The sequence below is a fragment of the Balaenoptera ricei genome, chromosome 6 (genome assembly GCF_028023285.1).
Source record: "Balaenoptera ricei isolate mBalRic1 chromosome 6, mBalRic1.hap2, whole genome shotgun sequence".
Classification (NCBI taxonomy): Eukaryota; Metazoa; Chordata; class Mammalia; order Artiodactyla; family Balaenopteridae; genus Balaenoptera; species Balaenoptera ricei.
Window position 1 is genome coordinate 15824150 of NC_082644.1, and position 12274 is coordinate 15836423.

The following is a 12274-nucleotide window of genomic DNA, read 5'->3' on the forward strand; positions in this document are numbered from 1 at the left end:
GATCTGGATGTAGGCTAAGCAAGCAGAGGTCGGTGCCCTTGACTCTTGGGAATCGCAATATGACACTCGCTCAGAAGTTTGCCCCGAGTTGTAGGACATAAAAAATAGAAACATTTTAAGAATTGTAAATAACTGTTCCTTTTGCTGGGAAATGATTGGTACCATCTTGTTCTGGAAGCTTCCCTTGGCTTGGGGATGTGGTAAACCTGGGGAAGGGCCCTGGGGAGTGGGAAATGGGGCTGCAGCTGCTGGGGAAGCTGCTCCAGCGTCCTGGTCGATGTTTCTTTCTTCCGTGACCCTAGGCTGAGCCCCCAAAGTGTCAGGGGTGGAGGGCGAGCCTTGCTTTGTCTGCGGGTTGTAGTCAGAGGTGCCAGTGTCAACCTAGGCACAAGGACCGTGATGCGTCCAGGACTCGGGCCACGAATGCGTGGAGACAGAAGGGTCATGGTCGGAATGTGACCACGTGCACACCGCGGCCAGCCTTCTGGTCGCCTCTGCTCATCGTGGCAGGGAGAGTCCACAGAGGGCTCCTCCCTTCTGTCGGTCCAGCCTGGGGGCTGTCAACACAGGTGTAACTAGATAACAGGTCCTAGGGTGGGCAGCTGCACAGACTACTAGGAAGCAGAGGGGCAGATTTTTCTTTCTTTCTTTCTTTTTTTTTTTTCCTCTGGCAGCACCTCAGGGCTTGTGGGATCTTGGTTCTCCGACCAGGGATCAAACCCGGGGCCCCAGCAGTGAGAGTGCTGAGTCCTAACCTCTGGACTGCCAGGGAATTCCTGAGATCTTTCTTTCTTTAACTGCCTTTCACTATCAGGGAACAAGTAAGTGGTGATATGTCTCAATTGATGAGGCTGAGGACATGACGCTTTGACAGGCTATTGTGTTTGTAACCGTGACAAACATCCTTTCCTCTGGGAGGCTAAGCAAGCAAGTCATGAAGAGGCCTTCTGGGTGTCCTCTCCCTCAATCCTCCCAAGCCTGGCACACATGCACACGCGTGCACGTGCACGTGCACACACGCACACGTCAGCCCTCCCCACCGGAAACCCTTGGGCTGGGTCACACCGCTGGACAGGCAGGAAAAGCGGAGGAAACAAGCCTCGGTGATTGTAACTCAGGACAGGAGCAGGGCAGGAGCCTAGTCCTCCAGGGAAGAGTATAATGCTGTCCCATGGGACAAGACTCTCGCCTTCACCCTTAATTCACTTGTTCTTAAGGAGTGAGGAGTTTGAACCAAATACTTTCACAGTCCAGTGACTGTCCCAGGAGGGAGTCTAAGCCAAGAGCTCCATCCCCTGTGATATTGCTACAGATGTCCACTAGATGGCAGTGTAGACTTTCCTGAGTACCTGGTGCCCTTAGGAGGGACAAATTTAAAGCCAGTTTGGGAAGCTTTTGCATTTGATCCAGTCTAGTTGGTACTGATTGTCCTGGGGTATGGACACAAAATGCAGAGAAGATATCACCCCCTCCAGATCCTGAAATCTCCTATCCTGTCTCAGCTCAGAGGTGGGGCGGGGGAGAAAACCTGGAGATATATGATGGATGCAGAGCTGAGGTTAAGAAATCCAAGGAGGGCAGAGATTTCACAAAGGATGGCTTGGTCAGAGTGGTGGAAAGAAAGAAAGAAAAAGTAGTATTCTACTGCTATAGAACTAAAGTTTATGGAAATTTGCCCTCTGAGAAGGCAGGTTCAGTTAGAGTATCAAAAGCTTCCATTTATCGTGTGGTACTTACTTTATGTTGGAGACTATTCATGTGTCATTTCATTTAATGTGCTCATCAGGTTAAGGATTTCTTTAGTCAAGACTGTTAGTAGCAAGTGACAAAAATCAACTCAAACTGGTTTGTGCCAAAAAAGAGGGAAGGTATTACTGGTTCACAAACTGAAAACTCCAGGGACTACTTCAGGCATGGCTGGATCCAGGTGCTCAAACAACATCCCCAGGAATCTATCTGTCCCTTTTCTCTACTTTGTTCTGTGCTCGTTTTTTATGTAAATAGACTCTTTCCTTGTGGTGCCAAAGATGACCTCATCATCTTCAGAGTTATGTTTTACTAGTTTATTAACCCACTGGCAATAGATTGACCCCATCCAACCATTAAAAGTCCCAAGACTTGTCCTGTTTGGATTACATGACCATCCCTGACCCAAACAGTGATGCTGGGCAGCCCCACTCAATCTACAAGGGCTTGTAGAGAGCAGAAGAGGATGGTTCCCCCAAAGGAGAATCAAGGTGCAGGTTATCAGAAGGGGGAAAGGATGTTGGGTAGGAACAACAAGAGAAGGTGCACTCAAAAGTGGGGGCGGGGGAGCCTGAGTCCTTAGTAACAGAGAAGAAAATGAAGGCATTTCCTCTGGGCCAGGGCCTGATGGAAAAAGCAAGAGGTTGGTGACTGGCTATGTGGGGACAGTGCCTTCCTTCAAAGGGGATTAAAGCAATGCCACCAAAGCAGCAGCTGCCAGTGGACATGCTGAGGGAGACCCCCCCACCCCCACCAAGCAAGTCCCAAAGCCCTGGAAGGAGGGCCCAGGGGTCAGGGGACAGTGTCTCTGTGCCCAGCAGGGGTCTTCCTGCCTGCACACCATTGCTCAGGCCACTTCCCCAGACTTGGACCCTGTACTCTGGGACACCCTGCCCCTACCAAGATGCTTCCTCCTCCAAGAAGCCTTCCCTGACTGCCTCCCTCTGGGACCCACCCCCATCTCGGTCAGGTCTCTTCTTTGTCCAAGCGTTTTTCCCCTACCCTCCAAACCCAGTGTTTACTTGCCTCTGTCTTGTATTGTGGTTGCTTATTCATATCTCCAATAGCGTCAACCAGTTTATAAGCTCTAGGAAAGCAAGACCATGTGTTGTATTTCTTTGAACCACCCACAGTCCCTACCAGCATCGCAGACCCCGTGTTGGCTGACTGGGTGGCCAGGTGGCCGAATGAATGAATGAAGGAGTGCATGAATGGCAGGTGGACGGATACCTTCTGGAGCGGGAGCTCTGAGGTGTGTGAGCCCAGTGGTTTGCACTTTAAGCTGCCGGGTGTCCTGGCGCCTCTGCAGAACCCCGGGTCAGCACTAGTCTCTCCTCCACCAAGGTAGATGGAGGCTGGGGTGGGTAGGAGGAAGCAGGGAGAGAAGAGGAAGTCAGCTGGGCTCCCGAGAAGGCAAAGTAGTGCAGGAAAATGTGGATGGTCCTGCTGCCGACAGCCGCTGAAAGCTGAGAGAGGTGCTGAGGTAAGAAGAAGCTTTTCTCCCCTGGTGCTGTGACAAACATTAACAGGCAAACATCTCAAAACGCATCTCTTCTCAAGCCAGTGAAGACTGAAAGGCCCCCGAGAAGCTTCTTGACTGGGGTTTATTCTTCACCTTGAATTTAACCCGCTGGAATCCTTTTGAAGGGAAGAAATTGCTGTTACGTGGGGGACGTGCATTGCATTAGAAGGAAGGAACGCAGACCACAGCTGTCCTTCCTGCGGTCCCTCGGCTTTCCAGTCAGACTCGGCTCAGCCCTATTCTCCTCCCCAGAAAGCTGGTGACCCTAAGTGTCCTCCTCCCGGGCTGGGCAGGCACGTCCCCACGTCACCCTGGGCCTGCAGCATCTGTGTGGCTGCCTTTTGGGGACCACCTCCCTGCCCTTGTCGGCCCAAGGTAGAGACACAAGTTTGGGCACAAATCTTATAGGGCCCTGGAAATCTGGAGACGTCCACGTGTGGTAGAGTCACAGACGCTCCTCGATGAAAGAGACCTCGGAGCTCCCCGGCCCGCCTCCCATCCTTCTTTTTACACGTAGAGCGGAAACATGGGATCTGCTGCTGTCATGAAGTCATTAGCAGAGGCAGGACACGGGGTGCCGACACGCAGGGTAGTTCTGGTCAGAGCAGCCCCTGATGGGTGAGGCAGGCCCACCCGGCTCGTTCGGGAAAAGATGCCGAGAGGGAGCGTGCACGCGTGCGGGGGCAGCTAAGTGCACGTGCTCCCGGGACAGCCGCCGGCACGCAGCTTGGTGCCGGGGATATGAAACGATTCCCTAACAAATACTGATGGAACACACGGGCACCCTCTCAGTGCTGGAGATTCAAAGGTAAAGGGCGCCGTCACGGAGCTCCCAAGTCTAAGGTGGGGAGACAGACAGGTGGACGGATAGCAGAGACGCGGTGTCAGTGCTTCAGGACAGGCACCTCAGGTACCCCGAGGGCCAGGAGCGGCCTCCAGGAGGGGGTGACCCCAAGCTGACCTGTGCTGGTGACTAGGCAGGGGATAGACAGGGGAACCGGGGTGGCCAGGTGTGGGATGAGGCTCCAGAGAGGGCAGGACCACGCTCTGAGGGGCCACAGATGCTGCTTCGTGGGCCCTGGTGTGGAGTCTGAATTTTACTGTGAAGCCAGACTGGGGAGGCGTGGTCACCGTTCGATTTTTAGGCTGGTGGACGTGATCGGATTAGCAATTCAGGAAGGTCACTGAGGTGCAGGTGGGAGGATGGAGAAAGGTGAGGCTGGAGTCAGGGAGAGCACCTGCTGAAACAGAAGGGTGATGGCATGGACCAGGGCCTGAGCTTGAGGGTGTAAAGGAGGTCGAATCCATGGAGCTTGGTGACTGTGGAGGAACGGGGATTGCAGGGAAGGAGAGAGTTGGGATGACCCTTGGGTTTCTGCGACAGGCAGGTGGGTGGCTAAGGGTTAAGCTGAGCATGTAATTCATCCACTGAAACAAGACGTTTTTGAGAGTGAACGGGGAGGTGCTGTGAATAATCGGGACGAAGGGTGTGATTGGGCACTGTGCCTAATGCTGGTGCTGTCCCCAAGCAAGGGACACAGGAGAAGGCCTGGATCTACAGGGACCACGGGCAGCGGCAGCAGCTTTGTGTCACTGAACCTGAGGCCCCTACGTGCACCCAGTACGCGGATCAACTGTCTGATGCTGGGAAGAAAAGGCAGGGCTGGAGGCCTAGCTTTGGCATCCACGGGTGGGGGTTGGGGGGTGGATTTTTCAAGGTAGCCAGGCTCCTTGGGGAGAAGATACGGAGCGGCCAGAATCGGCCAGCCCACAGAGGTCAGGTCAGAGAGGCAAGGGAGAGGCTGCCGCAGGGCCGGGCTGGGGAAGAGCCGTGGGATTTGCCAAATTCCCTGGCGCTGCTCTGGAGCGAGGAGGGGGAGAGGAGTTTCAGGACAGTGAGCCTGGGAAAAAGGTAAAGTCAGGACAGGGTAAGGAGTTTACTGGCAGGGGTTCACCAATGTACTAGTGAGGCTTTAGGGAAGAATTAATGAGGTATAACTGTAACCCAGTGCCTGGCAGTCGACAGGAGCATAATAAACGCTATAGGTTGTCATAGGATAAGAGACTGCTTTGTAGTCTGAAGGGTAAAAGACACAGAAGAAGGGTTTGGGCTTCTGGAGGCTCTGGAAGGAGCCGGGGAGGTGGTACCAGAGAGGGGGGCTGACAGGTGGAGCCAGGCCTGGGAAGGCAGGTGAGGAGAGCACCCTGCACCCAGGCAAGGACGCATGCGTGGAAGAGGGCCTGCTCACATGTCATTTTAACCTTCCTCCTCGGTCAAAGGCTGCTAAAATCACCCAGCTGTGTCCCACCCCAGCCCGGGCCACTCCACCATCTGTAATGGGGGCACCTCCAGCCGCAACAGGACCAGGTGAAAGAGGAGCGATGCTTATCACCATCTCTAGCCTTTGCAGTCAGATTTTGAGGCCGTAGAGAAACTTCCCTTGCAGGATTTCACACACTCCTCCTAGCAACGTTGGGAGCTAGGCAAAGTAGGGATTATCCCCACAACTACAGGATGGGGGAAGCAACCCAAGGTCAAGGTCACGCTCACCAAAGCTGGGGAGTGGAAGAACCAGCCCTAGACGGCAGGCTTCCTGCCTTCCAGTTTTGCTGCTCTTTCACCTTCGAAATGTTGCCTCTCAAATTTACCCCAACTCCTGGAGAACTGGCCCTGATGTCCAGACTTGGGGTGTCATGCATGTATCCATTCCCTGGAGCAGATCCTGTCCCTCTACCGGACACTGTCACAGGAGCCAGGGACACACACAAAAACAAATCCCAGCCCTGCCCACGAAGGGCATCCCGTAACGGTGAGAATGCGAGTCCCCGTCATTGTTAAGAGGATGACGGGAGAAGCGCTTGTGTGGCTAATGTTTTGCTCCCGGGTGCCTTCGTTAGGGAGCTTCCTGGCCTTGATGTTCAGTTCCAGTCCTCTGTATCCCCCGCCACCTTTCCTGTCGTTATACCCTCTGCTCCAGGGTTTACAGAACCTCTGGTCAGACCTTTCAATAAAGCCCCCTGTTCCCAGTCCGCAGGGATGTTCTTCAGAGCACAGGCAAAAAGGGCGTTTGTTCAGTAATTGTTCAGTGATGTCGGCTGAGAGCTTCCAGTCAAGTGCTGGGGAAATGGGTTCCAGATGTTTTTCAGATCAAATAATGTTTCTTTGAAAAAACTTTGTGGGCTGTTCCACCGAGGGGGCAGATGGGGCCTGAAAGGCAAGTCCAGTAGGTTTGCATCCTGGTTTAAAGAAAAGAGGTCATTCAGCCAGTGTGTGTCTTGGAGGGGTGGAGCAGGGGTTGCCGTATCATTGGGGTCTGTCCCCGGCGGTCTGCTGGGAATGTGAGCAGAGGCTTCTTGGATTTTAAATAGCTGCCCGGCCTCGGTCGGAGCCGTTTAGAGGGACAAACACTTGAACTTTGAACGCTGCAGCGACTTCTTGCCTCCTCTCGCTGGAGAGAGGGAGGTGGCTTAAAGAGGAGTTCAGGGAAAGCCTGTGAGGAATTTTAAATGAGTAATAATGTCCTTTATTGTTTGTTAACACTTGCGGACTTGGGGGTGAGGGGGGAGAGGAGGAGGTGGGGAGGGCCTCTGCTGGCGGAGCAGCTGCTGGGACAAGGTACCCACTGCAGTCTGAGCCTTCCTGGGGCCAAGGGCTGGGGTAGGGGCTGGGGGCCGGCGGGGCAGTTGTCATGCCTTCTGGACTTTGAGGGTCTCTCTCCATCACCAGGGAACTCCTGACGCCCCGCCAGCACACAGTTCTTTTTTAGAGCCCATCTGGCCCCTAACCATGACCACATGGGACCGGCAGAGTGAGCATGGGTGTCTCTGCTTTACAGATGCAGAAACAACAGCTCAAGAGAAATTATATGTCTATGTCATTTTTAATACTTTATTTTTCAGAGCAGTTTTAGGTTCACAGCAAAAGTGAGTGGAAAGTACAGAGACTTCCCCCAGAAAGCCTCGCCTACTATCAACATCCCCCATCAGAGTGGTACCTTTGTTACAACTGATGAACCTACACTGATACGTCATAATCACCCAACGTCCATAGTTTACATTAGGGTTCATTCTTGGTATTGGACATTCTATGGGTTGGACAAATGTATAATAACAACTATCCACCATTACAGCATCATACAGAGTGTTTTCACTGCCCTAAAAATCCCCCGTGCTCTGCCTTTTCATCCCACCCTCTTCCCTAACCCCTGGTAACCACTGATCTTTTTATTGTCTGCCTATTCCAGAATGTCATATAGTTGGAATCACACAGTATGTAGGCTTTTTGGATTAATAGCCTAGGCTACCACCCGGGGCTCCAGTTCTAGCACTTTCTTCACCGTGCAAGGTTTGGTAACACTGTCTATCTTTCCCCAAGCCAGTGGCCAGTTGTCCTGTGGCTTAGCTTCCCTCCTGGGAATTCTGCTTTTCTTCACTGGACACTTAGGAGTGGACAGAACCCACCTACGCCTGCCCGTGGTGTCAATTTCAGCGTTCTCACCACTTGTTTTCTTGTCTGTCTCTCCAGCTACAAGGTAAACTCCCTGCGGGCAGAGACCTTTGTATACTTGAGAGACAGGCAAGAAAATAGGCAACTCCCTGGGCATGAGATTCGTGCTCCGATGTGGGCAGGGTTGTCTCTCAGTAACAAGAATGTGTTACAACTTTCAAAGCCCCTTCCCTGTCCTGACGGCCCTTATCTCTGATCAGTCCTGAGAGGTGGGCCAGGCAGGGGTCTCCGTCCATGATGGGGAGCCCGAGGCCTCATTTGAGTATCATCACAACCTTGTGGACATCGGTTTGCTCTAACACACAGAGATGTTAAGTGATGAGACCAGAGCTCGGATGCTCTGGCCCCTATACCGTGCTCTTTCCCATGCCCCCTCCATCCCGATGGTCCCGAGTATATAGTCCGTGGTGACATTTACTGACCGTCTTCCACGCAGCCAGACTCTGTGCTAAGTGCTTTATGGACATTATCGCACTAAAACCTTACAACTACCAGCACAGTGGGGGCGATTACCTTCATTTTACAGGTCAGGAAACTGAGGCACAGAAAGATTCCATAGCTCATGAGCAGCAGGGTCAAGATTTTAACCCAGGTCTGCGTGGGTTCCAAAGCTCATGCCCTGACCATGCCACGGCACCACCACCTAAGCGGTACAGGGCGACCTGCAGTGCACCCCAAATGGCCTGAGCTGTTTCCCGACTGCCACCAGGCTCCAGGTCCAGGAAGAAGCCAGTTCCTAAACCAACACAGGGAAGAAGTGGGTTGTGGAGTTCCTCTTGTTCATCAGCCCTCATGGGCTGATGGAGACCCAGCAATGTCAAGTGACTTAGCAAAGGGACAGATTGGGGGGGTGCGTGCAGAAGTGTGAACAAATCAGGGCCTGTTTCCTCCCCACCTGCAGGTCTGTGCCACGAATCCAAGGTAAGGTCAGGAGAATCCATCGGACGTTCTAATTCCCAGGCCTGAGTTCTGCTGGCCACATCGGGAATGCAGAGATCCTTGACGCGCCCTTAGGGGCAGGCCCGGCTGGTAGGCGTGGCTCTCCAGGCCCAGCTGGTTGGAAGGCGATGGCCTCCTCTACCTTCTGGAGCTGCAATTGCAAGAGCCGACACCAGGGGGAGATAGGCAACTGTCATCCTACCCCGTCGGGGTGAGCGAGCTGGGTGGCCAGGGTCTCAGGCACAGGCAGGCAATGGCCAGGGCTGTGGGACAGTGGAGACCTGCCTGGTAATGGAGAAACAGAGGGTCCCTGACTTGGGTTGAGTGTGCACGCCTCTGCACCCCTTGCTCACCTCTCCTTTGCCAGCTGGCTGTGGAAATGCCCTTCTATTCAAATACAAATATGCCTGGACTGGAATTCCTTACCCCAGGGGCCATGAACTTGAAATGCCCTCAGGGGCCAGGCCCCTACTGAGGTGGGTGAAACAGCTGGTTAGAAGGCAAGGAGGAGGGCAGAGGCAGACCTGCACACAGAGAATGCCCCTCACATCCCACCTGGTAGTAAAAAGTTGTTTTAAATTGTGTTAGTGGCCCTCTGTTCATCCCGTCTTGCTTGCCTGCGGACTTGACCTGCAGAGTAGGAAGAGTCTGGCGGCACTGGGAGCTGCGGGGTGTGGGAGCTGACTCCTTGGTTCACAGACGCTTGGAGCCCGAGGGCTGGTATGAGAAGCATCCAGGGCTCTGGCTTTGCCCAGACCTTGTCTTACATCCTAGTTGATTGCTCATAACGCCATGACCTTGAGCAAGTTACTTCTTCTCTCTGAGATTCCTTTTCCTCACCTTAAAATGGGTATAAGATCCATTTCTGGTAAGATGAGCGATCAGTCATCAATCCTAAACTTCCCTTTTTTAAAAAAACAAATTTATTTATTTATTTATTTATTTATTTATTTTTGGCTGTGTTGGGTCTTCATTGCTGCACGTGGACTTTCTCTAGTTGCGGCGGAAGGGGGCTACTCTTCGTTGCGGTGCGCGGGCTTCTCATTGCGGTGGCTTCTCTTGTGGCAGAGCATGGACTCTAGGCACACGGGCTTCGGTAGTTGTGGCTCGCGGGCTCTAGATCGCAGGCTCAGTAGTTGTGGCGCGTGGACTTAGTTGCTCCACGGCATGTAGGATCTTCCCGGGCCAGGGCTCAAACCCGTGTCCCCTACATTGGCAGGCAGATTCTTCACTACTGTGCCACCAGGGAAGTCCCAATCCTAAATTTTCTTGGCCCATCAGCAGCAATTGGTCTGGCTGGTCTCCTCCTCCTCCTAGACGTGGTTTCTGGGACCCACACTCCAGATCTGCCTTCTCCGTTTCTAGTTCTTCACTTCTTGGTCCCCTCTGCTGGGTTCTCCTCCTCCCGCCAGCCTCTCCATGCAGGATACCCCAGGCCTCAGGGTTTGGTCTTCTTGTCATCTTTACCTACACTTTCCCCCTCGGTGGTCTCATCCAGTGTCACGACTGTAAATGTCATCTGTATGCTGTCCTACTCACATGGCCACTGGGGTGACTGATGGACGCTCACAGGCAACATGTCCAACCCCAGTGCCCAGTCTCCACCCTCTCTCCCACCATACATCCAACCCACCAGGGAACTCTCTTGTCTTCGCTTTCAGAATCTATCCGGTCGCTGACCACTTCTCTCCTCCACTGTTTACACCCTGGCCAGAGCCACCTCCTTCTACCTGGATTATTGCAACAGCCTTGTAACTGTTCTCCAACCCACCACACCTGCCCCAGACACCCAGCGTACCCCCAACAGGGCAGCCAGAGCGAGCCTTTACATCTCCACTTCAGATCAGTTCACTCCTCTGCTCAAAATCCTTCCATTTCTCCTCAGGTCACCAGAGTGAGAGCCAAAGAGCTCACAGTGGCTTACAAGACCCCATATGACCTGGCCCCTTGTCACCCCTCTGACCTCGATCCTGTCATTTTTGCTTTGCTCACTGGCTCCAGGCCTCCTGGCATCCCATCTGCTTTTTTTTTTTTTTTTAATGAATTTATTTTATTTATTTATTTATTTTTGGCTGCGTTGGGTCTTCATTGCTGCGCGCAGGCTTTCTCTAGTTGCGGCGAGCGGGGGCTACTCTTCGTTGCTGCACGCAGGCTTCTCTTGTTGCAGAGCACGGGCTCTCGGCGCGTGGGCTCCAGTAGTTGTGGCTCACGGGCTTAGTTGTTTCACGGCATGTGGGATCTTCCCGGACCAGGCTCAAACCCGTGTCCCCTGCCTTGGCAGGCGGGTTCTTAACCACTGCGCCACCAGGGAAGCCCCTGCCGTCTGCTTCTTGACCACAGCAGCTATGCTTGAGGGCCTCTACATGGTGGTTCCCTCTGCCGGAGTCTGTCCTCCCCCTCACATAGTCATGGTACACATCCTCACCTCCTTCCGACTCTGCTTAAATGTCATCTTCTCAAGGAGCCCTTCCCAACCCCAGCCCTGGCACCCCTGAGCCTCCTTATCCCTCTCTACTTCTTTCCATCATATTTATCACCTTCTAAGCTACACACAGTTTCTTTAGTTATTATGCTTATGTGTTTGTTTTGCCTATTCCTGCCTCTACCCCACAGCTGGGATATAAGCTCCATGAGGGCAAGAATCTTTGGTTTATTTGCTGATGTATCCCAAGCACTAGAACAGTCTCTACCACATAGTAGACACTTAATAAATGCTTGTTGAAGGAAGATTATTGAATGATGATTACGAGAGATCATGTAAGTAAAGCCTGTCGGTGCCAACACAGGAAGCATTCAGTAAATGATGATGGTGATGGTGGTGATGGTAGTTATAATAATCTTCTCCAACGCCCAGGTGACTAGTGCATCCTGCAACGTGAAAGCTGAGGCAGGGCAGTGACTAGAAGACATGGGATACAAGGCAGGGGGTTGTGAGTTTTTTAGGGGTTTAAGGAGAGATAACAGAGAGCAGGAGATGGAAGGGAAATATTTTATCCCTCGTTGGAAAGGAATAGACCACCATGGCTGGACACAGCGGTATGCAGAGAATAGACACTAGTAAACCTGTGGAATGAATGAATAAATCCCTTGCCTTGTCAGCACATGCAGAGATGACTTTAGTAACTGGGCAAACAGCCTTGGCAAAAAGTTTTGGGCGCTGAATTGAAATAGGGACAATGGAAGGAAGGCAGTTATCTCCTGAGGCTGGACAGAGGGGGGCAGTCTGGGAAGGGGGGCATCTTCCCAGATGGCATCCGAAGTTAACCACCCTCTGCTTGGGATCACAGCATCCTGCCTGGTACTCACTGACTCTTGGGGCCCTTTGGGTGATTAGACTGAAGAGGAGGTCCACATCTCTGGGGAGCTGAAGTCCCAGGTTCCTTCTCCCCCACTCCCACCCCCTGTACTTCTTCTTCATGCAAACCTGGTATTTGGTGAAATGCAATGCCAGCAAGACTGCCTTTAGTTCTTCTTGCAAGTAGAGTGATGGTTAACTTCAGGTTTGGAATCTAATCCCTTGATTTCTAACGTGCTAAGAATGAAGCTGCTCGCCAGCTCTC

At 52.8% G+C, this 12274-nt stretch overlaps 1 protein-coding gene across 3 annotated transcripts in view; it reads left to right on the forward strand.

Moving 5' to 3' along the window:
• The window catches only part of PEBP4 (phosphatidylethanolamine binding protein 4), a 269506-nt gene that overhangs the window by 62477 nt on the left and 194755 nt on the right, over window positions 1-12274 (forward strand). The window lies entirely within an intron of this gene.